The following is a 23,464-nucleotide window of genomic DNA, read 5'->3' on the forward strand; positions in this document are numbered from 1 at the left end:
TTGTTTACAACCATGCGCTTCTGTCACATCAAATTGCATTCTGGCTATGAACCTTTTCGTATTTTATAACGTGATTGTACAGTCAGTATATTCTTTCCCTTCCTCATGGTGAAGTTTTATGAATAGGACCAGAAAATTTTTGTTTTCTTGTTGTTATGAACACTTAAATTTTATTTAACATTTTTAGAGTTTTGCTGTTTATTTCTCCATGCCTATAACATAACGTCTTACGAGCTTGTGTTATGTCAGTGAGAGTTCTCTGATAATTTGAAATTGTAATTTGTAAGAGCAGCTGGCAATACAGATACTTTTCTTGAACTTCTTCATCTTAGAGGAATAAATGAAGGTTGCAACCGGTCCCTGTTTTCAATTTGCAACGCAATGAATGCTGTTGTGGTCTTGTCCTTCACTGCTTTTACTTGAAATTTTAGTCATAGACGACAATTTGTTACTAATTATTGTACTATAACAGCTTTGTTGTTGAGAGACACTACTGGGAAATATATGAAGTCTGTGTGTTATCCTGAGCATTAGATCTTGTACTTTCTTGGTGTACTTTCACAGTGTACCTCCTTAGATTAATGGAAATTAGTAAGTTTTCATGTGTTTCCCTGCCAAAGGTGCGTAGAGTGGTATTGAGTCAATGGACCATTGTTTTCCATAACGCTGGTTGATTTGGTAATGAAATATGTTCTTGCATAAGATGATAAATATGCATGTGATGTGCGTAATTGATGTTTAACGCATGAGGTAGTTTGAGATGTTTTCAATTATGTATCCGAGTTTAGACAGTGACAGTTTATTGGATGCCCAAGCAAGTTTATGTTACCATTTTCCAGCTGAAACAACTGAATAGTTCTGTTTTTCTTACTATTGCTAAGTTGATCAATATGCCATGTTTTGAAGGGCTATTACATTATGAGATACTTCAAATGTACTTTAAAGTGAGTAGGTAGAATTTTAGTATTAGGGATCTGTGAGCTTTTTGTGCAGCTTTTTCTATCTCCTAAGTTTATCCATAATACAAAATTGTTAAGGCTTTCGTGGGCACTTATTGACAAACTGCTCATTGGCTTCTGTCTCGGGTTCTTTGGCCGACGTTCGTCTGATGATTTTAATTTCAATATTTAGTTAGTATAAAGACAGATTGTATAGTTTTGTACTTTAACAAGTTGTAATGGAGTAAAGTCGAGGCTATGTGTTTCATAGTACATCATCTCTTGAACTTGCTAACTGAATTCTGAATTTTATTGAAATTGTCTTAATATGTTGCAGTCTGTGAAACTTTGAACAACTATTACCCGTAACAAATATTTGGAGGATGTACTTGATCCAGTTCTTACCCAAACTAAGGGTAACGTTTCAATGAAGTTGATTTATTATGTTTATCACATAAAATAAGTAGATTTTTAAATAGTTGTTCTGTCATCCCGATGATATATTTTATATTTTGGCATTAGTTCCACTATGTAGCATCAAGATTAGTTTCTAGACAACGTAAACACCTACGCATTTCTAGGGGTGTCTGTAAGCTTTAAAAACATTACTGCTGGTTATGTTCGGCCAGTATCTACTCGTTTACTACAACAAGTTTAGCACTGTAAATCGTAAACTATTAAAATAAATCTTTTATTCACCAAAATTCATTCCAGTCTTTTACAATTCTGACCAACTGTTTTACCAAAAATATTACATCCTTGCACAACTTTTAGCAAATACTATTTCATTATTTGCTTATATATGAATTTTGATACACATGACTACATGGAAGTTGTGGTGTTGTAACCTCCCCCTCACTTATCGACCTTAATGACAGTGAAAAATTAAACCGCGTGTACCTAATGGAAATTTGGGAAAAGCAATCGTCACCGAGGTTAATTTGTCGGTAAAGAGGGAGGAAAGGGTTACATCTAAATGAAAGGAAAAATGCTAATGAAACTGGTGGAAATTAATTTTGAAATAGGGGTAAAGTTAATAAAGAAAGTAAATGTGTGGCTGTTACGTTAACAATCAACTACCGGTAATTAGATATTTGAGATTTGGAGAAAATTACGGTCACCAGTCCTAAGGACAATTACTATAGTAACTGAAAAAGAAAGATTATTACACATATAATTAGCACTAGAAGCGTGGCAACTGAAGGTTGACAAGTGTAGTGTGAAAACTGAAAGTTTGTCAGAAGTAATAAATTTCGCTACACTCTGACTTAATTTAGCAAAAGAATTAATAAACCCGGAAAATCGAAAGTTAATTTAGTGACTGAAGTTAATAGAAAGCTTTCTTTCTGAAGCACATCGAAATTCAATAAAATACGGTTAGTCTTGGACTACCTCAACAATCATTTCAAAAGCTACTTGAATCTATGCAATTTAGAAATAAGAGATTTAACTTTGAACTTGAATTAAATGATTCTGAACAATTAACAATAGTAAAATTTAGTACGTACCAAGCTGAGCTGCAGTCACAGGTAAGCTACAATATGGTAACAAAACTAGCACTCTTAATTTGTGCTTGTGTAATCTAAGTATTGTAGCCAGCTATGAATACTTTAACTGAACTTTGAAATTAAAGTAGTGAAATGGTATGATTGTATTTTAATGCTGGCGTCTGAATTTGAACGACACTCGGGTTCATTTCGGAAAAGGAAGGGACCCTGCTTGGTAATGCAATTGGGACAATGAGCAACAAAGGTTCATGCTAAGTAGCTGTAATTTTGTGATGCAACAATTTTAAAAGTTTGAAAAACTGAGGTCTTCCATACAGTTCTAAAACTTTACGTGCTTCCAGTCTTCCTTGTTGGTTGATTGAAGGTTTGAAGCCGTCGATCGAGGAGGTGGCGACAGTCACTCATTGTCGGCCGTCGCTGTTGCAGAAGCTGGATGTTGGCGCGCCTTCTTCTCGACACGGTCACCAGACGAAACGGGCTCTTGATGTGCGCCAGCTAATGCTTCCTGTCCGCGACACCATGTCAGAAACTACCATCGCAAGTCGAGCGCAATTACATGCTGCCAAACCCCGAAAGCGCGGCAACTCGCGGGAGCTTCACACAACACACCTGCTCCACTCGCTACTCCAGCCAGACTCCCTCTGCCCAGCCCGCGCTCAACGCGGCAGAGTTAACACTACCAAAGATCCCACACACTTTGATTTTTCACACGACCTATCGATAGCAGTTTTCCCTAGGCAAGACCCAGCGTAAAAATACAAATAATACTTACGAAACATACCAATTATACATCGACATAAATCCATATATATATATATATATATATATATATATATATATATATATATATATATATATATATATATATATACACACACACACACACACACACACACACACATATATATATATATATATATATATATATATATATATATATATACAAATAGTAAAACAATTACAATATGTAAAGGCACATAAATGTCATATACTCAGGTAACAAAAATAAGGAAAACAAATTTATAGTACAATAGATGGAAATAGGAGGATATGCATTTCCGGCGTTACAGTGTCACCGCCAGACACCACACTTGCTAGGTGGTAGCCTTTAAATCGGCCGCGGTCCGTTAGCATACGTCGGACCCGCGTGTCGCCACTAGTAGTGATTGCAGACCGAGCGCCGCCAGACGGCAGGTCTAGTCCAGAGAGACTCCCTAGCACTCGCCCCAGTTGTACAGACGACTTTGCTAGCGATGGTTCACTGTCTACATGCGCTCTCATTTGCAGAGACGACAGTTTAGCATAGCCTTCAGGTATGTCATTTGCTACGGCCTAGCAAGGCGCCATATTCAGTTACTATAAGTACTATCTTCAAGAATGTATTCTGAACAGATAATATTGTGAATCATGTACCATCAAGAGCGACGTTCATCATTAATGGATTAAAGTTAAGTATCAAACTAATTACGTCCGCTTTCTGAATTCTCATTCCTTGTCGTGTTCCAGATTTCACGTCAGTATAGTTCTTCCCTCTTCACGCCAGCCTGCGTGAGCTAAAACGCGTGCATTTCGGCCACCACTCGTAACACGGTGTTGGCTCTTCTGCTAACACAAAAGAAGTCCCCTTCCACTTACACTAAATAAAATATTGTGACAGATCCCCGCTGCTAAGGCAAACCGTCTCTCTGGGGAATGGACGACACCCTGTTGTAAGCGATGTGAGTCCCCTCTCCTCTCGAAGGAGAAAGGGATATACAAGGTGGCAACCAGCCAAGGAGTATTTTGGAATCGATTAAAAAATAAATGTTTTTCGTGGATGTAGAGAAATCTTCACAAGCTTCCTCACAGAGTAGATCCGGCTGTACTTATGTGACAAAAGCTGCCTCCTGTCGTTAAAACTCTATTCCTGTTCTATCATTTCACATCAGCCTCGGACGCCCACCTAACAAGTCCTGACCGCTACACAACCTGAACGCTGCATCACCGTGTGGTTTACTCCTAAAGTTCTGAGAGCATACCCAATATACAGCTTCCTTCTACGCTTCCATTTTTTGGGTCATTAGTCTTCTGATTGGTTTGATGCGGCATAGCAGGCGACCATTAAGAGCAACGAAGGACCAGCAGTGCGAAATTCCTTGCGGGTGTGGGGAGGGGAGGGTTGGGGGATGTGGAAGAGTGGGGCCAAACCATCTATCCTCCGAAAAAAGTTCAAAGCCGTATCCTCAGCCGATAATGTCATGCCGACGATCTTCTGGGGCTCTGAGGGGTTATTCTTTTTTATGTCGTCCCTCAAGGAGTGTATTGTGCAGGAAATTGAAGAAACGACTCCACGACAACCTAAGATCTCACACAATTGTGCGCGTCCGAGAGGAGCTCACAAAACTTCATCCTAATGTTCCTCCTTATCCACCCTGCAGCCCGGATCTCACGAACTTAGAGCTCCATCTGTTTGGGCCAATGAAGGACGCACTCCGCGGTATGCAATACTTGGATGGTGGCGAGGTTATTGATGAAAGAAGGCGTTGGCTCCGACGTCGACAAGTTGAGTGGTACCGCGCTGGCATGTAGGCTCTCCCTGTCAGGAGGCAGTCTTATTGGAAGGAGGTTATGTAGAGAACTCGGGATCTGTAGTCAAAAGAGTGTGGAATAATGTGGTATACTGGAATCCTGAATAATACCAAACTGCTTTCAGACAAGAACAACAGCTCTGCTGCAATACGTACTGAACGCTCCTCGTAGAAGAGAGACACTAGCGGAAGTAAAGCTGTGAGGGCGGTTTGTGACTCGTTCCCTGATATCTAATTCGGCAAGAGCCACGCACCATTCCTGGTAGGATTTACTGTCAGGGACAGAACTTTCACGTGTCGGAAAGTTTCAAAACAGCGCACACTGACCTGCTGAGTAGAGACCTCATTTTGGCTCGCTACAACATACTTGCGACTGGTTCCTGAATTCAAGTTAGAATACTGATATGAATGCAGTGTAGTTGTTTGAGGTCACTTCGGGAAACTACAGAGAACTTAAATGATCACGGATGAGTCTGGATCTCAGCACTACTACCTCATAAATGGAAGGACTGTTTCAATCAGAACAACATTTAACTAGGTCAAATGTTCCATTAGGCGGCTTCTTTCTCCTTTCCCTTCATCATCGCAAGGTCTGCTCCATTACAACGAATTACGCCAGAGGCTTGTAAAGTAATGAAACGCGAGTGTAGTGTAACCAAGTGTCTGCCAGCAGAGAACGCGGCCGTGAAGCGATGTGAAGTAAATAAGCAGCTGGCGGGGGTGCCGGGGGCAGGCGCCGCCAATCTATATGGAAATGCGGCACCAGGTGCGACAGCGGCGGCTGTGCAGACGTCTGTCCGCACTCCGCCATCTGGATGGCACCGAGGCACCGAGGCCCAGCTAACTCGCCAGCAGTGTGGCACCCCTGCTGTGCCACAGTCGCCTACCAACCCTGTGAGTCTGGAACCTTGTCGTTTCATCAGAGAAAATGTTTGTAGCGTCTCTACGATGCTCCGTGTATGACATGACCGCTATTGATGGTCTGACCTCGTTCTTATTAATGCTACACAGTAATAATGGTTGGTCCCGAACGTAATGTCGTTTTTGCGCCTGTCTACCTTCATTTGTCATTTATCAGCTCACAGTGTCCTTAAAAGTTGTGGCAAAGGCATTTTAAAGTTAGGGTGACTTGTTTACGAGCACAAATATCATACAGAAACAATAGGAGGGTCACGAAGATGGCGGTGATCATAAGACAAATTCCTTGATTGAAGAGGGACGCCTGCAGTGCAGGGATACATTCTTGCGATACAGTTCGCGGTTAGGACGAGCCAGGCAATGGCAACCTAACAGAACTGGAGACTAACCTCAGAACCAGCTGGTTAAACATCGACAGCTTCGCTTAGGAAGAGTAGATACCCAGAGAGCCTAGTGTCTTTTGCTTAGGGTCTAATTTTTAAATATAACTCAGCTATGTCACTCAGTCTTTCGAATCTGCCGGCGTTTTGCAGCAGATAACACACAGCATCTACAGTATGTCCGTCACGCTACGGGTTGCAGGCTAGGTTGCGATCCATTATCCCCCAATATCACTCCCCGCTCATACCGTATCTCTCCCTCTGGCTCGCCTCTATCTTATACTACTGTATATGTGGTGTAAGGAACACTAAAATAATATATTATTAAGGGAATAGGAACGTCTTCATACCATAACATTACCACAACCAGTATCGCACCTTAAAGGTGCATCCTCAGGTGCATTTAAGTAATCAGTTCACTCCTGATGAGATTTACCATGTTCCAAGGCGTAGCTCGAAGCGAATCATCTTCTTAGGGCGGTCAGTAACCCGGGACAGCGTTGGGACGCACACGGCCCGAGGACATATACCACGCCTGCTGCCATGGTATCAGTCACCACAGCAGATCCCCTCCATCACAATTCTGGGGCACCTCAACTTGAAGCCGCTGATACTAGGGTTGACTGAAAAGTAATGCCTCCACCTTCATAACAGTTGGCAGCATTGGTTTGCGGCAGGTACTGGCCTGTCCCTTACCCTCTTCTCTAGAGCTCCAGTTGGCGGAAAGCCTTAGCACTGAACGGTTATATTATTACAGTGTAAAGTATGGAACCCTGCACAGACGGTCGGTCTATGTGATTTAAGCAACGTGCAGTCATTGAATTCTTGACAGCAGGTGTCACTTCAACGGAGACTCATCAGAGAATGAAAGCAGTTTATGGTGACTGTGTTGATGTGAGTACTTTGCGTCATTATCCGAGTACGTTTAAAGATATTCAGGCAGGAACTTCTTACCTGCGTGACAAACAAATAGTTGGACGTCCTGTGACAGCAACCACCATGTTACACAAGCAAAATTTTGACACAATGATCCAGGACAATCGTCGTATTACTCAGAGAGAAACTGCAAGCACAACTGGCATTTCACAAAACGTGTGGGTGACATTACTGCTTTGTTTGGCTTTTGGAAGATCTGTGTACGACGGGCACCCCGCATGCTGACTCCCGAAATGAAAGTACACAGACTTGACATTTTCCAGGAACTCCTCTCGCGTTACGAGAATGAAGGTGACGTTTTTCTCCATTCAAATGTGATAGGAGACGAAACGTGAGAACACCATTACGATCCGGAGACGAAACGTTGCTCTATGGAATATCGACACGAAGACTCGCTACAGAAAAATAAATTCAAGACGCAGCCCTCAGTTGGAAAAATCATGGCCACAGTGATCTGGGACGCAGATGGTGCTATACATCTCGATTTCTTTGATCGTGGAACAGCAATAAATTCAGACCGTTACATCACAACGCTGCGAACTCTGAAACGATGGCTAACAAGGGTCCGAACGGAAAAGGGAAATGTTCTCCTGTATCATGACAATGCCAAACCACACACTTCATGTGACACCACAGCAGAACTTCAGAGACTGAATCTCAGCACCGTACGGCATCCTCCTTACAGTCCAGATTTAGCACCGTCTGACTTCCATCTGTTCGCGATAATGAAAGTCGATCTGCGGGGAGATCATTATGCTTCCGATGAAGACGTTGAGAGGTGAGACTGTGGTTGCGGAAACAGAGTGTCAACATCTTCTGTGACAGCTTCAGAAAACTTGTTCATCGCTGCCAGAAATGTATCCAACTGGCCGGTGATTATGTGGAAAAGGAATACTGGTAATTAAAGATCACATTCTAACGATTGTTTCTGCGTTTGATTTATCAAAATATTCCCATACATATCCATTTAATGAAGGTAAGGCCATTACTATTCATTTAACCCTCGTAATTCCGGTATCCGCTAGATTTTCAGTGGTCCGATTTGATCAATCCAAGGAAGATCATTATCGAATTTTGTACATGACTTAGTGTCCAACTAACCGTATGCGTTGCTCTGCGAGTCGTAGAGGGCACTCGTCCCGCCTATCTGAATTTCCACATTCACATTTTCTCAGCTTACGACTCTTATTTACGATGCCCAACATCAGTGTTTAACAACCTGTTAGCTTAATAAAACTGTTGAGCGATCACTCTCTTTCGTTATAGCTGTACTTTGTAACATGGTAATTCTCATCAGCCATGAAGTGATTACTTAAATGCAGCTAAGAATGCACCTTTAAGCCTGAAAACCGTGGTTCTTTGAAACGACTGTAATCCGCCCATGGTAGCTGTGCGGTCAGCGTGACGGAATGTCATTCCTAAAATCCTGACTGGTCGGAGATTTTCTCCGCTCAGAGAGTGGGTGTTGTGTTGCCCTTATCATCATCGTTTCATCCCCATCGACACGCCATTCACCGAAGTGGCGTCAACTCGAATGACTTGCACCAGGCGAACAGTCTAACCGACGGGAGGCCCTAGCCACACGGCATTCCCATTTGCAAAGGACTGTAATAAAGAGCTAATTCACTTATACAGAGTTTCCTTCATTTTAATTCTAATTTGCTAATAACAGTTTGTGTAATGTTGTGGTATGATACTTCCAACTGGTTCAGTCTTATAGCGATTACATGAATTACATTTTTATAAGCATTATTTCAATTGATCGTTGATAAAATTTGGGCGTGCTGTTGAACATTAGTATACTGTTTCCACCCGAAATCAGTGCTTAATATACGTTGCTGTTACTCTGTGAATCTTCAAGGGTGAATATATGGCAATACAGGAATAAAAGTTGAGATGTTTTCTTTGTTATGGTTGTGGTACTGTCCTTTCTGTTCACCATCGTCCCCATAATTAACTTCCATTAATCAGTGTTTAAAGTAACTGTTTGATTCATATCCGCAACTAGGATCGAGTCAAATGTTTCAGGTCCACGCAGTATGGAATCATCTTTATTCGGTTTCATTTGTTAGCGGAAGCAGTGGCCACGCTAGGTGTATCACAGCGACCGCGGCAATCCGTGACAGGATCCGATTTTAGAGTAGTTTCCAGACATTCTGTAGAGATGTAGTCCTAGTCAAGTTCACTGTGTTTGCTCTGCCAGGCAGGGAGCAGGGGAAGGGAAACTGTACCGCACTCTGCAGTGAATTAAAAAATAAAATCTCAACTCGGCTATATCAGAAATTAAGGGTTAAATATGACGACCATATTCAGTTCCAGTAAATCGCAAAATTTTGTTTTAAATTATACGAACAAGAAAAACCTTTCTATAATTACGACTGAGATATGTAGGGGATGAAGACTCGTTCGGTGGAACAGCAGTGATAGCAACAATTCAGAAATAGTTAATCATGCCAGATGACGACGATGGAAGACCGCAGGACGAATCACACTGGGCTTCCTTCCCGCTTACCGAGATCGAAGTGGGTGGAGGAGCTGCGAACCAGTGGGTAGCCTTGCGCAAAGCGAGAGTCGCCAGGCTGCCAGTGATGGAAACTCCGCAGTCCGAGGCCGGCTGCCATCTCGAGGTGCTACACACATCGACAGAGCTGACGCCCCAAACCATCGGCGCTAGTAGAGTCCACGGGCTCAAACGTGAAATCAGCATTTTCTGGCTACCATGTCCCACAGGTGTACAAGATATGTCACTGCTAAGTAGCACTGCTAGACGGAACTTGGGCCATACATGGAAAGTACTGCTATGCTATGGTACACGACAGAACAGTAGAGTACACAAAATAACTGAAAAAAATACAAAGTAAGAACAACAGAAATGATACTTTTTTAGAAACACGTTTATTAGATTTTTGCTAGTTCCGTGGACATCACGCAAGGCGGGACGAGATTCTTAATAGGGCCTATAATCACCATGGGCAGCATGCTCCTCCTTAGTGCAGTCCCTGAGCTCTTGGCGCCACCATGTACGGTGCCTCGATATGTCTATGGAAAACAACGTACTGGTCTCTGGCCATTCATTTGGCGTTGAGTAGGCGTGCTACTGTGGGGAGTGAGAATGCTTGCCTTACAATCCTGTTAAATGTGATGGTTATTGCACCCTCTGTTTTATTTGTGTTCCTTCTTTCCTGGTGAACTTTCCTTCGGGCAGCAGTGGTTGTGATTCGGAACACTTCTCACGCACAAGACACAACGATGAGACCAATACCAAACTCCTTGGCTGCAATAGTCACACTTCGTCCTTCTTCCAGTTTCTCGATGCTTCTTCCCCATGTGAATTCATTCAAATGTTTCCACTGCACCGTGTCGTAGTAAAGAACTGTACCACAATGCAGCGTCACATGTCGCTGATTGACTCATTTTGTCTTTTTCCTGTCCCTTCAGCTAACTCTTGTTGCAGGCCAGCCTCATTTGGTGCTATTGTCACGCTGGCGTCCCGCCTTGTGACTTCCATTTCTCTCTGCACGACTGGCAGACCTCTGACATGGTTCTGCACTTCTGTTCGTTTCCACCGAGCTGTTAGCTCTTTTCTTTACTTTATTGTCTCTCCCTTAACTTTTACAGAGCTATGTACTAAACAGTGAGAAAAAGAAATCAGAAAAGACTGAAATCTCGTTTACAACCCCACTACACATTTTTCTCAGAAAATGGAGTGTTTTTATTCAGAATTCCTGTACGTCGTGTTATGTCCCACTACTTTTGCCTAAAAAACCTTATTTTTCAACGTAATCAGCGTTCGCTGTGACAGCTTTACGCCACCTTACTTGGAGGGCCGATATGGTCACATGATGCCATTCTACCGATCGACGTAGAAGCCAACGCCTTGCAGCCTAAATAACCTCTCAGTCATCCACGTACTGCTACACGCAGAGTCCATTCTTCAGTGGGCCATGCAGATGAAAGTCGGAAGGTGCGATATCCAGCATGTAGGGTGTTCTAGGAAGAACACTATAATGAAGTTAGGAGGGCTGCTCTGGCATTTACAGACTTGTGTGACGCCTTACGGTGTCATGTAAGAGTTCGTTTGAATTTTTTTGGCGTTTCTTCAATATCATGAGGATAGTACGATACACTTCCGAATTGACCGTTGCACTCCAAAAATGGAAATGAAACAGAATAACCCCTTCGGAGTCCCAGAAGGTTGCGTTGATTTCAACAGTTGAGAATGTGGCTTTGAACTTCTTCTTTGCAGGAGAAGTTTTTTAGCGCTGCTCCGTAGATTGCCGTTTAGTTTCCTGTTTGAATTAGTGAACCAATGTTTTTTTCATCTGTGACGATGTTTGACAAAAGATTTTCACGCGTAAGCATAGAGTATTCTTCGTTGCTCCTTGTGGTGTTATGTTAGGCGCTTCCAGTGGGCAGACACTTTTGATTATGCCAACACGTGACCTATCGACAGAAACGTCCGATTGTGCAGCTAGGTGTTCGATTGTGATCCTTCGATTGCCTCAGTGTCGGCGCTTTCCCACATCACAGGAGACAGAGATATGTGCGGCCACATAGCACACAGGATTCGGAAGTAGTAGGACAACACCAGACTCGCCCTACATTGTGGGCTGCCTACATCAGCGACAAGTATACATTCAGGGGCAAACCTATCGTTATCTCTAGATTGACAGGTCTTTAAGCTATTGTTATGCTAAGAGGATAATGACCCCATTGAGATAATACATCCTCAACAGATTGTTCGCTTAAGTGGCTTTCCATATCACCCCCACTCCGTTCCTACACTCTCAGAAACCCAGGGACATTTCTAACATACAATAAATTGACCAATTGATTAAACTGATTGTAAAAATTGTCGGGAAATAGCACAGTTGTACCACTTTCTCTATTTAACAGCTACTTCAGGTTATTCAAATACCCCCTCACCCATCCCTCTTACCACTCCTCCTTCCCTGAATCCCTCTGGAAATATCCAACCCCCCATCCCCCTTTATCCCACACTACATTTTCAGACCTAACTGAATTGGATAGCCCCCTCCAACTCTATCAACTTGATTCACTAATTAATTAAACTTATCAATTGATTAACCCCTTCCCCTCTGCTAAATCTCCCAATGCCCCCCACCCCCACCCCTACCACGAAACTGACGGCTCTGTGCTGTAAACGAATGATCTTATGATAGGATATTCAGTTAAATACCAGGGAGTATATAGTTTATTTCTAAAAAGTTCAATTTGCAGGGGTTCCATCGCTATTGCTCACCTTTTCTGCTGTTTGAGAAGATGCAGGTCTTGCAAAATAATTAAATTGATTGCCTTTTATTCCAAATGAGCAATGAATATCTTTATGGAATTACACTGTTAAAAACCTTTTGATCATGAAGTACATGCCAAACTTCTTCTGCTGGCGGCACACAGCATGGGCTCACACCACAGCATGCGCCAGCTGCTCATGCTCCCACAAAGCGATGCATCTGTCAGTGGCCCCCACACGCTATGGTCCAAGAGGTGTCCTCCCATGCACCATGACTCATTGACCATATATCATGCTACTACTTAAACAAAGGCGTCATGCGGCAGCAACCCTATTATACAGGGTGAGTCACCTAACGTTACCGCTGGATATATTTCGTAAACCACATCAAATACTGACGTACCGATTCCACAGACCGAACGTGAGGAGAGGGGCTAGTGTAATTGTTTAATACAAACCATGCAAAAATGCCTGGAAGTATGTTTTTTAACACAAACCTACGTTTTTTTAAATGGAACCACGTTAGTTTTGCTAGCACATCTGAACATATAAACAAATACGTAATCAGTGCCGTTTGTTGCATTTTAAAATGTTAATTACATCCGGAGATATTGTAACCTAAAGTTGATGCTTGAAACCTCCGACGTTCAGTTGCGTGTTGTAACAAACACGGGCCACGGTCAGCGAGCAGCATCAGCAGGGACATGTTTACGATGACGGCCGTGTTTACGAGTGTGGCTGTAGTGCACTGTTGTGGTTTGGTCTAGCTGTCACAGTGTCCGCATGTAGCGCTTGCTGCTATTGTTATTCTGCATTCATCTCCGCACGCAGACCAACTGTAGTACACCGTGTTACCAGACGTCTGTGATAGTGTAGTGTTGTAGGAACTGTGACCATGGTGTATTCGAACTCTGAAAATGCGGAGATGATACTCATCTATGGCGAGTGTCGACGAAATTCAGCTGAAGCCTGCAGGGTGTATGCAGAACGGTACCCGGACAGAGAGCATCCAATGTGCCGCACATTGCAAAACATCTTCCGCCAACTGTATGCAACAGGTATGGTCGTAGCATGCAGACGGGTCCGTAACAGGCCCGTCACAGGAGAAGCGGGTGCAGTTGGTGTGCTAGCTGCTGTTGCCATGAACCCACACTTGAGTACATGGGACATTGCGAAAGCCGGTGGACTGAGTCAAAGTAGTGTCATGCGCATACTGCATCGTCACCACTTTCACCCGTTTCATATGTCGCTACATCAGCAATTACGTGATGATAATTTTAATCATCGAGTGCAATTCTGTCAATGGGCATTAACAGAGAATGAGTTGCAGTTCTACCTGTTTACCGATGAAGCGGGTTTCACAAACCACGGGGCAGTGAATCTACGGAACATGCATTACTGGTCCGTGGACAATCCTCGCTGCTCAGACAGGTAGAGCGACAGCGACCGTGGACTGTAAATGTATGGTGCGGAATCATTGGCGACCACCTCATAGCTCCTCACTTCATTGCAGGGGCCCAAACAGCTGCAACATACATCGTGTTTCTACAGAATGATCTGCCAACGTTGCTCGAAAATGTCCCACTGGAAACGCGTCGACGTATGTGGTATCAGCATGATGGTGCATCTGCACATTCCGCAATTAACACTAGGCTGACCCTTGACAGGATGTTCGACGGGCGTTTCAAAGGACGTGGAGGACGCATAAATTGGCCAGCCCGTTCCCCTGATCTTACACCTTTGGACTTCTTTCTGTGACGTACGTTAAAGGAGAATGTGCACCGTGATTTGCCTACAACCCCAGAGGATATGAAACAACGTATTGTAGCAGCCTGCGGCGACATTACACCAGATGTACTGCGGCGTGTACGACATTCATTACGCCAGAGATTGCAATTGTGTGCAGCAAATGATGGCCACCACATTGAACATCTATTGGCCTGACATGTCGGGACACACTCTATTCCACTCCGTAATTGAAAATGGAAACCACGTGTGTGGGTGTACCTCACCCCTCATGGCAATGTACATATGCGTCAGTGAAAAAGACCAATAAAAAGTTGTTAGCATGTGGTCCTAATGTGCTGTTCCAGTCTCTTCTGTACCTAAGGTCCATCACCGTTCCCTTTGGATCCCAACGTAATTCGGTGCTCTCCGATGCACACGATCGAACAGCGGAGGAGTGGTACTCAAGCGTCAACTTTAGGTTACAATATCTCCGGATGTAATTAACATTTTACAATGCATCAAACGGCACTATTACGTATTTGTTTATATGTTCAGATGTGCTAACAAAACTAACGGGATTCCATTTAAAAAAACGTAGGTTTGTGTTAGAAAACATACTTCCGTGCATTTTTTTATGGTTTATATTAACCAATTACACTAGCCCCTCTCCTCACGTTCGGTCTGTGGAATCGATTCGTCAGTATTTGATGTGGTTTACGAAATATATCCAGCGGTAATGTTAGGTGACTCACCCTGTATATGATACATAAGAAATTCCTGTCATAACACCTGCTGTCTCTCTGTCTCTCTCTCTCTCTCTCTCTCTCTCTCTCTCTCTCTCTCTCTCTCTCTTTCTCTCTCGTCCTGTAGCATGCCACTGCCAGTTGCATGAAACTGCGAACAAAACAACGTTTACCTGGTAAACCCCTAGCTATGGATGTCTTGAAAATGTTCTCTCATTCTATGAGATTGAAATCAATACCTTTGTGCAGAAAATTTTTTCCATCTTCCTATTGGTGGGTACTAGGACTGGAATGTTTAGTGGGAGTCGATCCTGCAACTACCCATTTTCTGAACCCTACTGCTTGCTTTTTCCCCTTACCTCCAGTTGGTGGATACCAGCACGGTTAGATCATTTAACAGGAAGTACATCACATTGTCCTTAGTTGAAAATTTCAAATATCATTCTCGTTGGATGCTATGTCCTTAAACAATTTGTGGGAGGTGCTGGACAGATGTGTGCTCACAACACACCTAGCGGAAACAATATATTAATAAGTTGTGAATCTGGCATTGCAATTGGATTTTTAAAGCACTGTATGACCACTAAGCTGATTCTGTATTAAAAATTTTGAAGAAGGAGGAGGAGGAAGGTCCTACAGCGTGATAGAAGAGAGACAACAACAAATACCACTGCAAGACAGAGTTCACTGCAATGTATTGAGAAGCACTAAACACAGCACCCTTACATAAAAATCCAGTCCGCTGCAGTAGATGCCATGGCTAGATGTCATAGTTCACTGAAACACTTCCACATCCTGCATGCTCTGGTCGAAAGATACACAAGCAGAACCCTTATACGCCACCAGCATAAATACTGAGAGGTTGGTGAAAACTACCACTGCAATTGCAGCCACAGTTGTGGACGCTTGTGTGTGCCAGAGTGCACCACCCCCAGCTAGGGAGGACATCTGGAGATGATTGATGTGCTAGGAATGCTGATGTTATTAATACAGCCAGTGCAAACACCGATCTGTTCCAATCTTCTTTCACACAACACACATGTCTGCTTCTGTCGAACTCACCCATTTCAATGCTTCTTCACCAGCCCTAACTGCTGTGGGAAAGTTCACATTGTTTGGCGCATTGTTTGTACCTAACTGCATGTCACAGGCTGTGACAAGCCACCACTTCCTGTTGCTTTGCTGACTCCTCATGAAAGCTGCAAAAGTCAGGTGCAGTGCACTGCAAAACAAGCAGCTGCAGCATGGAATATACAGTAGTTCGAACCAATTCTGCCTTGAAATAGAACCCATCACATTCAAAAGCCCACTGTACCCAATCCAAGACAGTGGTGTTGCTGAGCATACACTTTGGATTTCTCAGACGAAGTATAGAATTCTCCCTCTTATACAAATCATTTTCGAACACAGAAGATATCGCGGCATACACGCTTTTTCACTTTGCTGAAGTATAGTTAGTTCTTGAGAAAATCCGGTAACAGCATGGCATAGGCTACATTTTCTCTTCACTTCGCTGAAGTATCGTTACTTGTTGTGAAAATCCTGTAACAGTATGGCATGGGCTACATTTCCCCAAAGTATTTTCTCGTCAGATAGGAAGAAATCTTTTCTTACCTGTTACATCATGCAGCACAGGACTATAATCTTAAATCATTTTTGGCTCAAGTTAAGACTGTTAAGATCTATCACTATCACAGCACACCTCCTCTCTTGCGAACACTTTTTTCAAGGTAACCTAATGCCTCATCGCATACAAAGGCTGTTAAGTTAACAGCACAGAGAAGTTGTAAATATCAGGTTCATATTACGTATCAGTTTATAAATTCGTTAATACATCTAATTTTATTACGATAGCTGTCTCTCCCTGTGTAGGTGAGAGGTTGAAATATCATGAAAAGATATCACCGCAGTGAAAAAACTCCTGTTCACTACCCCAAGTCAACAACCATATCTGTGGTGCCTAGCCATTATTTCCACCCTCCAGCAGTAATGTCACTGATATCAGACTGGTAGACTAATTAATTAAATTGATCATGAGAGTCACTTTGCATGGCGAATAATTTTTCTTTTTCAGTAGTCGGATTATACATTATACTCTTCAGGCAATTCAAATGGGAATCTGTGGATGGAATACGATGTTCTTTTTGAGGAAAGCTATTGATAACTGCCATTTCAAGCAGACCACAGAGGGATTCTCCTGTCAGCAACATACATTTTGTGTAAGGTCCGCACCATTAAAAACGCGATCACAATATCTATGTTTGTGTCATTCCATATAAAATGTGATGTCGTTTCTACAGGCACACACAAGAGTCGTTGATAGTATTATACTTATTGCTAGAAATGCTGTCTGTGGTTTGGAGTCGTCTATCCATTCAACCACGTAAATATATTGCATGCAATGGAGACGTCTTTTAATGATTACAGCCATTGGTGAATCACAGCCGTGTCATTCTCATTTCTCGAAACCCTTCACCTTTTTCGAACCTATCTGCTACCGCAAGAATCCAGAATCCAGCGGTTTTTTTTTCTTTTTTTCTTTTTTTAGACTGTCCTTCTGCGTCCTGTAACGTTGCTCATTCTCCACCCCTCCCTCCCTCCAGCTTTATCCAAGTGATTCCAAGTGATTATTCCAATTTAACTGAACGGAATTCGGAGAACACTACATGTTCATTCTGTGGAGAAACAGAATGAGCTGAGTTAATGCAACAGAATCGACTTTTTTGACCACTGGAGGAAATGGGAACACGTTGTTGTAGCTCCACCATCTGTGTATGAACTCTCCCATCTGTTTACGATGTGTAAGGCCATTGCCAAACGAAGCTTTCTCTCTCTTGCAACATGATGCAGTAGGAGAAACAGTACGAGCATAATGGGATCTAGAAGAAGGATGAGGATTTTGCTACCAAATTGCAGGCGCCTTCAAAGTATATTCAGGTACCGCAGTCCAAAGGTGATCTGCATCCCTCAGCTTGCAGTCACATATGTCACCCAAACATTCTCCTTATCATCGTTATTTTGCACCATGCAACAGAGGAAAACTACACGCTATAAGAACTCTACTAATGTCATCCAATAGAGTACTGGATTAGATATTACTGCATCTCTGTTTTCCATAATATCGAGAGTAAATACCGTCTGCATGCCGGCATCGAGCATATGTGGTGATCCTATTAAATGTACAGGTATTGATTCACTCAGTGTTCGAAGTCACCTACATAGACCAGCGTAAAGTTTCGTCACCTGTACTGTAGGAGGACCATATCGTGCAGACTATCAGTCATAAGAGAGGGTCCGTATGGTGTTGTTTGAACATTGTTTTCTTTTTCTGCTGTAACACATCCAAGCAGTGTATGTCTACAGCTTTGTACAGCATGGTACATTTTGGTTTTTGCAACGTGAGTTTGAGGTCTGTGTCATGTGCTAAACTGGTATTAACACGTCTCAGTCCACTGGCTGTCACAGAAAACTCGACATTGCATGGTGTAAATTATGCTGCTGGTGATTTCACAACACAAACAGGATGATTGAAATAAAAAAACTCAGGCGGTGTTTCTTACAGACAAAAAATGTTGAAGACATCACAACATATGGAAACTGGAAGAGTTTTGAGGCATTGTGTCCAGGTGTCTAGGTATTCCATTTCGATTGATCCCTCGCACTGCAGAAAGTAGACAATCACTGTTCGGTGTAGGCCACCCCCACAAGCTGTTGCTCACACGAAGGCTCTCTTTCCATCTCAAACAAGCGACTTCAGTCAATCACTATGTGGTAATCAACAGTGTACCACTGGATGGACGGGATGGAAAAGAAACCATCGTTGTGCTGTAATAAGCACCACAGTTGATACTGCGATCAATTATAGCTATTTTACCAGTTGTTCTGTAATTTCAACACCGACCGGCAGCAAGCTTCCCAGTTTCCTACCATCGCTAAACCAGTCCTCCACTACTCTGCAAGTACCATATACTAGACTATGAATGTAGATAGACAGCTGTGCAGTACGTCCATTCATTATTAATTCTCAAGTACATAAAATGGTCAACTGTGTGTGAAATCGTATGGCACTAAACTGCTAAGGTCATCAGTCCCTAAGCTTACACACTACTTACCCTAAATTATCCTAAGGACAAACACAAACACCTATGCCCGAGGGAGGACTCGAACCTCCGCTGGGACCAGCCGCACAGTGCTTTTTTTCGATTACGACTGTCCATCTTTCCCTATGTGGATGGTAGCCACAGAGCATTCTCGCATTCTTAGGAGAAAGTTGGAGATTGAAACATCCCCCTTCATCACCTTTGGCTAACACTTACTACAACACTGTCACCAATTTACTTTGCAGCAGACCATAAGTAGGGGGCTACGATACATGCTACATTCCGCGTATAGTGAACGAACATAGCAAGCCAAGTCAGTAACTGATGTTGACTGAAGACTGTTCTGCACCAATCTTACTCCCGGCGCCTATCCAAGGACACAAGGTCTCTCCAGAAGAGCGCATGTCGAGGAGGTTAGCACATGTTATTGATGTATACTAGATATGAGAGTGTTGTGATGATATAACAGATGGTTACGAAGAAGAAACATGGGGTTTATGCAAGATCGAGCTCCAGATGGACGTAGTTGGGAGCAGTTTACGTAAATCAATTGTGCCATCAATTCAGAAATATTGTTCTTGTGTCAGGGGTCACTACCAAGCAGGTATTGATAAGAGAGAAATGATTGTGGAACATAAACACGTGCATTCCTAAGGCTACACGCTACTACACATAAAACTCTGATGTTAGAGCATTGCGGCTTCTGATGTATTACTGGTGCGGAATGGAATGCTGTTAATACTCCAATGTAAGAAATACATTCCCAGCACAGGACGTAATTTACCTATGCCAAAGCTCCATGACAAGCTATGTTGACAAACTGTAAAGTGATAAAACTATAACCTAATACACCAAAGAAGACATCGATTCTTTGTAAGATAAACACTACATACGTTACCAGAGGTGTATGGCGCCAGCTGTTTACGAAGTTGATAGAATGATTACGGTTTGGAAATTATGATATGTTCGCAACAGCCGTATAAAATAATCGTCGGCAGCTGAAAATGTATATGAAAAAAAAAGTGACAACTTATGAGGAAATAAACACCACAATCAGTAGCCAGTGGAGATGTAACAGTCTTACCACAGTTTACCACCACCCCTGGTAACATTCCTCTTGCAACAGAAGTCATGCTCCGATGTTAGGCTGTATTGCTCATATGCAGCGTAATATTGTTTCACCTTGAGGTCACGTCTCTAGAATGCCTCCTGTCATCGCTATTAAGATGTATGTGTACCACCACTCTACTCTCCTCTTCCAGAACACGCTGTTTTGTTGATATTGCTTAGGGTCTCTAATGTTATGCATTCTCAGTCAATTTCATTAATTCTGCCTGTTTTATTGATATTGCTTATTGTCTCTAATCTTATGTATTCTCAGTCAGTTTCATTAATTTTGCCTGGTTTTGCGCGATTTTACATACTCCATGCCATTTCTCTCAATTTTTACGCATCTCACATTAATTTTTCGTGGCTATACCAAGCTTTCCTCGAATTTCACGAATTTATTTCATCTTTTGTATTTTTTCCACAGTTTCACATATGCACATCTATGAATACACTGCTGACATACCCATGTGCTGTTTGATTTTCTACGAGAATATTTGCACATCTTATACACCAACCTAATAAAAAACCTAAGACTTGGCCTCTACCTGATGATCCACTTCCATGCATTTAGAATAGGACGAACATGGAAAGTATAGTTACAGTCACTTTGTACATGTATAAAACTGAAAACTCGATTAATGTCCAAGATGTGGCAGGTGAATGGGTTACTCCGCAAACATCGTCGTTCGTCTATAGGAGGGTACCAAAATAGGATTTTGACCAGTTGACATGTGTCATCACACATGAGTTGTAAGTCCTTGGATGACTGTGGTTTGGAGAGGTTTGCTGTTAACGATCGCAGGCAGATAGCGCTCTAAGTCACACACAGGTAATTACATACCTTTAACGCAAATCCATGCAAGTTTAGAGGCAGATGACACTCTTTCTTCCAGGAAAGCGTCAAAGAGAGCAGTCCACTGGCATGTATCACTGTTATCTCAATAGACACACAATAGAACGTTGCCATACAGCAGCTGCTCGTTAGCTGACAATGCAAGGTTCTGATTGTTGTGGAATACAGAGAAGCACATTGCAAATACTGTTTGTTAGTGTTTAAAACGCCTAAACAGTCCTGCACTGGGTCAAACACGCGATCCATTCTGTAGCTGTATATTGCAGTCATCCCAGCTGGTAATAGAACACTCTTTAGCTATGGGTACTTTATAAAAATTTATAAGGCGATTGTGAATAACTCAGGGGTCACACCGGGAATTTTGTACGATGTATGTAAATTAAATTCTCTGCATTTGGTAGTCATCCACTTTAAACATCCTATTCCAATCATCTTATCGCTGTCCACGAGAAATGACTGGTTTCCCTCGTTCCCGGCGCTTCCACGTTAACTTTTTCTCGTGTTGTTCTTACTGTCACATACTCGTTCCCTTCTACCAGAACTGTCCTGCTCCAGGCAGAAGGCATGCAAGTAGTCCCTCAATTTCCCCCTATTTAGCTGTATTTTCCCTCAATTTATACGTATTTTCCGTCATTTTTCGTAATTTTATGGATTTTATGTCGCTTCTGCCCATGCGATCGTGACATCACTTCTCACACCATATTCTAAAATTGCTTGTAAATGTCGTACAGTTGCCACCACCTAGCGCAAATACACTCTTTCTGATCGGACGGCATATTATAGTACTGGTCTAGAATGCACCCAGTCACCTTCAACCACACATTGTACAGTTGTAATAATTTTGTTCTGTTTTCTGCATTTCTGTGTCTGTGCACGTGTCGCAGATGTGTGTGTTGCGTAAGAGAAGATTCAAAATGACGGGTGTTTGCGTTGGAAGTATTGGAATCATCTGAATTCCTATAACTTCAATGGCCCCGGATGACCTCCATGGCTGGGAGTGGTGCACTCAGGCCGTCTCTGTGGGTGTGGCACTGCGGTAGGTTTCACCAACCTCTGAGAGTTGGCGCTGGTGGTGTGTGAGGAGGTTGGTGCACAGAATGTGGACTTTGGGGCATAAGCATGAGGTATGTGTGTTTCAGTGCTCTCCAACGCCTAGCCATGGCATCTACTACTACGGACTGTATCGTGATTGAAGTGTGTCGTGTTAGGGCTTCTGAATCCATCACAATGGACTTTATCTTGCAGTGGTAACTGCTGTTGTCTCTATTACATAACGCAGAAGAACCATTCGCCTCCTCATTCTTCTGGATGTAGTGGATACCACCAGCTTAGAGGCTATGCCGCGCTTTAAAAATACAATCGCAACATGGAACTCATAGTTGATCAATTTATTGTTTCCAATAGTTGTTTTGTGAGCAAGAATCCGTCCCGCCCCTCCTGCAAACTGTTTAAGGACATGGCATGCAAGTGAGTTGAAATTTTCAGGTACCTCCAACGTGATGGACTTCATACCAAATGACCTAGGCAGACTGATAAGGTAAGCAATAAGGAGGCTCTCTGCAGAATCGGAGAGAAAAGGTATATGTGGAAAACACTGACAAGAAGAAGGGACAGGAGGCAAGGGGAAAGAGAATCCAGTAGGCTGGGAAACCGGGTGTTACCAGCATCGAATCTCACCAAATATTCCAATCCTAGTACCCATCAATAAGAAGAAAATAATTTTTTTTCTCACAAAGAATAGTTGTTTAACTAATTAGTCAATCAACCTAATAGGGTAAGGGAATAATTCCAAGACGTCCACAGCTGGGGTCTACCATATAAACGCTGCTCTGTTTGCGGTTCGATCCCACCGGCAGTGGCATGCTACAGGACGAGAGACAGGAGAGAGAGAGAGAGAGAGAGAGAGAGAGAGAGAGAGAGAGAGAGACAGAGAGAGAGAGAGAGACAGTGAGAGGGAGAGGGAGAGAGAGAGAGAGAGAGAGAGGAGAGAGGTGTTTCTACAAGACATCTCTTGGACACCGGAAAGTAGCACTGGCACTAGTGGAGACGTCGCTTTGCAAGAGGCCGAGCGGACTCCGCGTGCAGTGGCACAAGCTGGCGCTGTGTGCCGGTCAGCGGATAGGAGGCGACAAACGCCACACGCTTCACAATCAAGAGAATTCTAACAGTGTAATTATGTGTGATGACTGTTTCTATAATCACAAGAGGAGGATGTACACTTGCAAAAGCCCGGGGGATATGGCAAGACTTCAGTTAGCTTAGATCATGGTGAGACAGAGTTTCCAAAACCAGATATTGGATCGTAAGACGTATCCAGGAACCGATGTGGACTCTGATCACAAGTGGTAGTATTGATGAAGAGTAGGCTGAAGTGTAAGAGATTAGCAGAGAATGATGAGCAAGAGACATGCAACCCCTGGAAATTGATT

Source organism: Schistocerca cancellata, chromosome 6 (assembly GCF_023864275.1).
Source record: "Schistocerca cancellata isolate TAMUIC-IGC-003103 chromosome 6, iqSchCanc2.1, whole genome shotgun sequence".
NCBI lineage: Eukaryota > Metazoa > Arthropoda > Insecta > Orthoptera > Acrididae > Schistocerca > Schistocerca cancellata.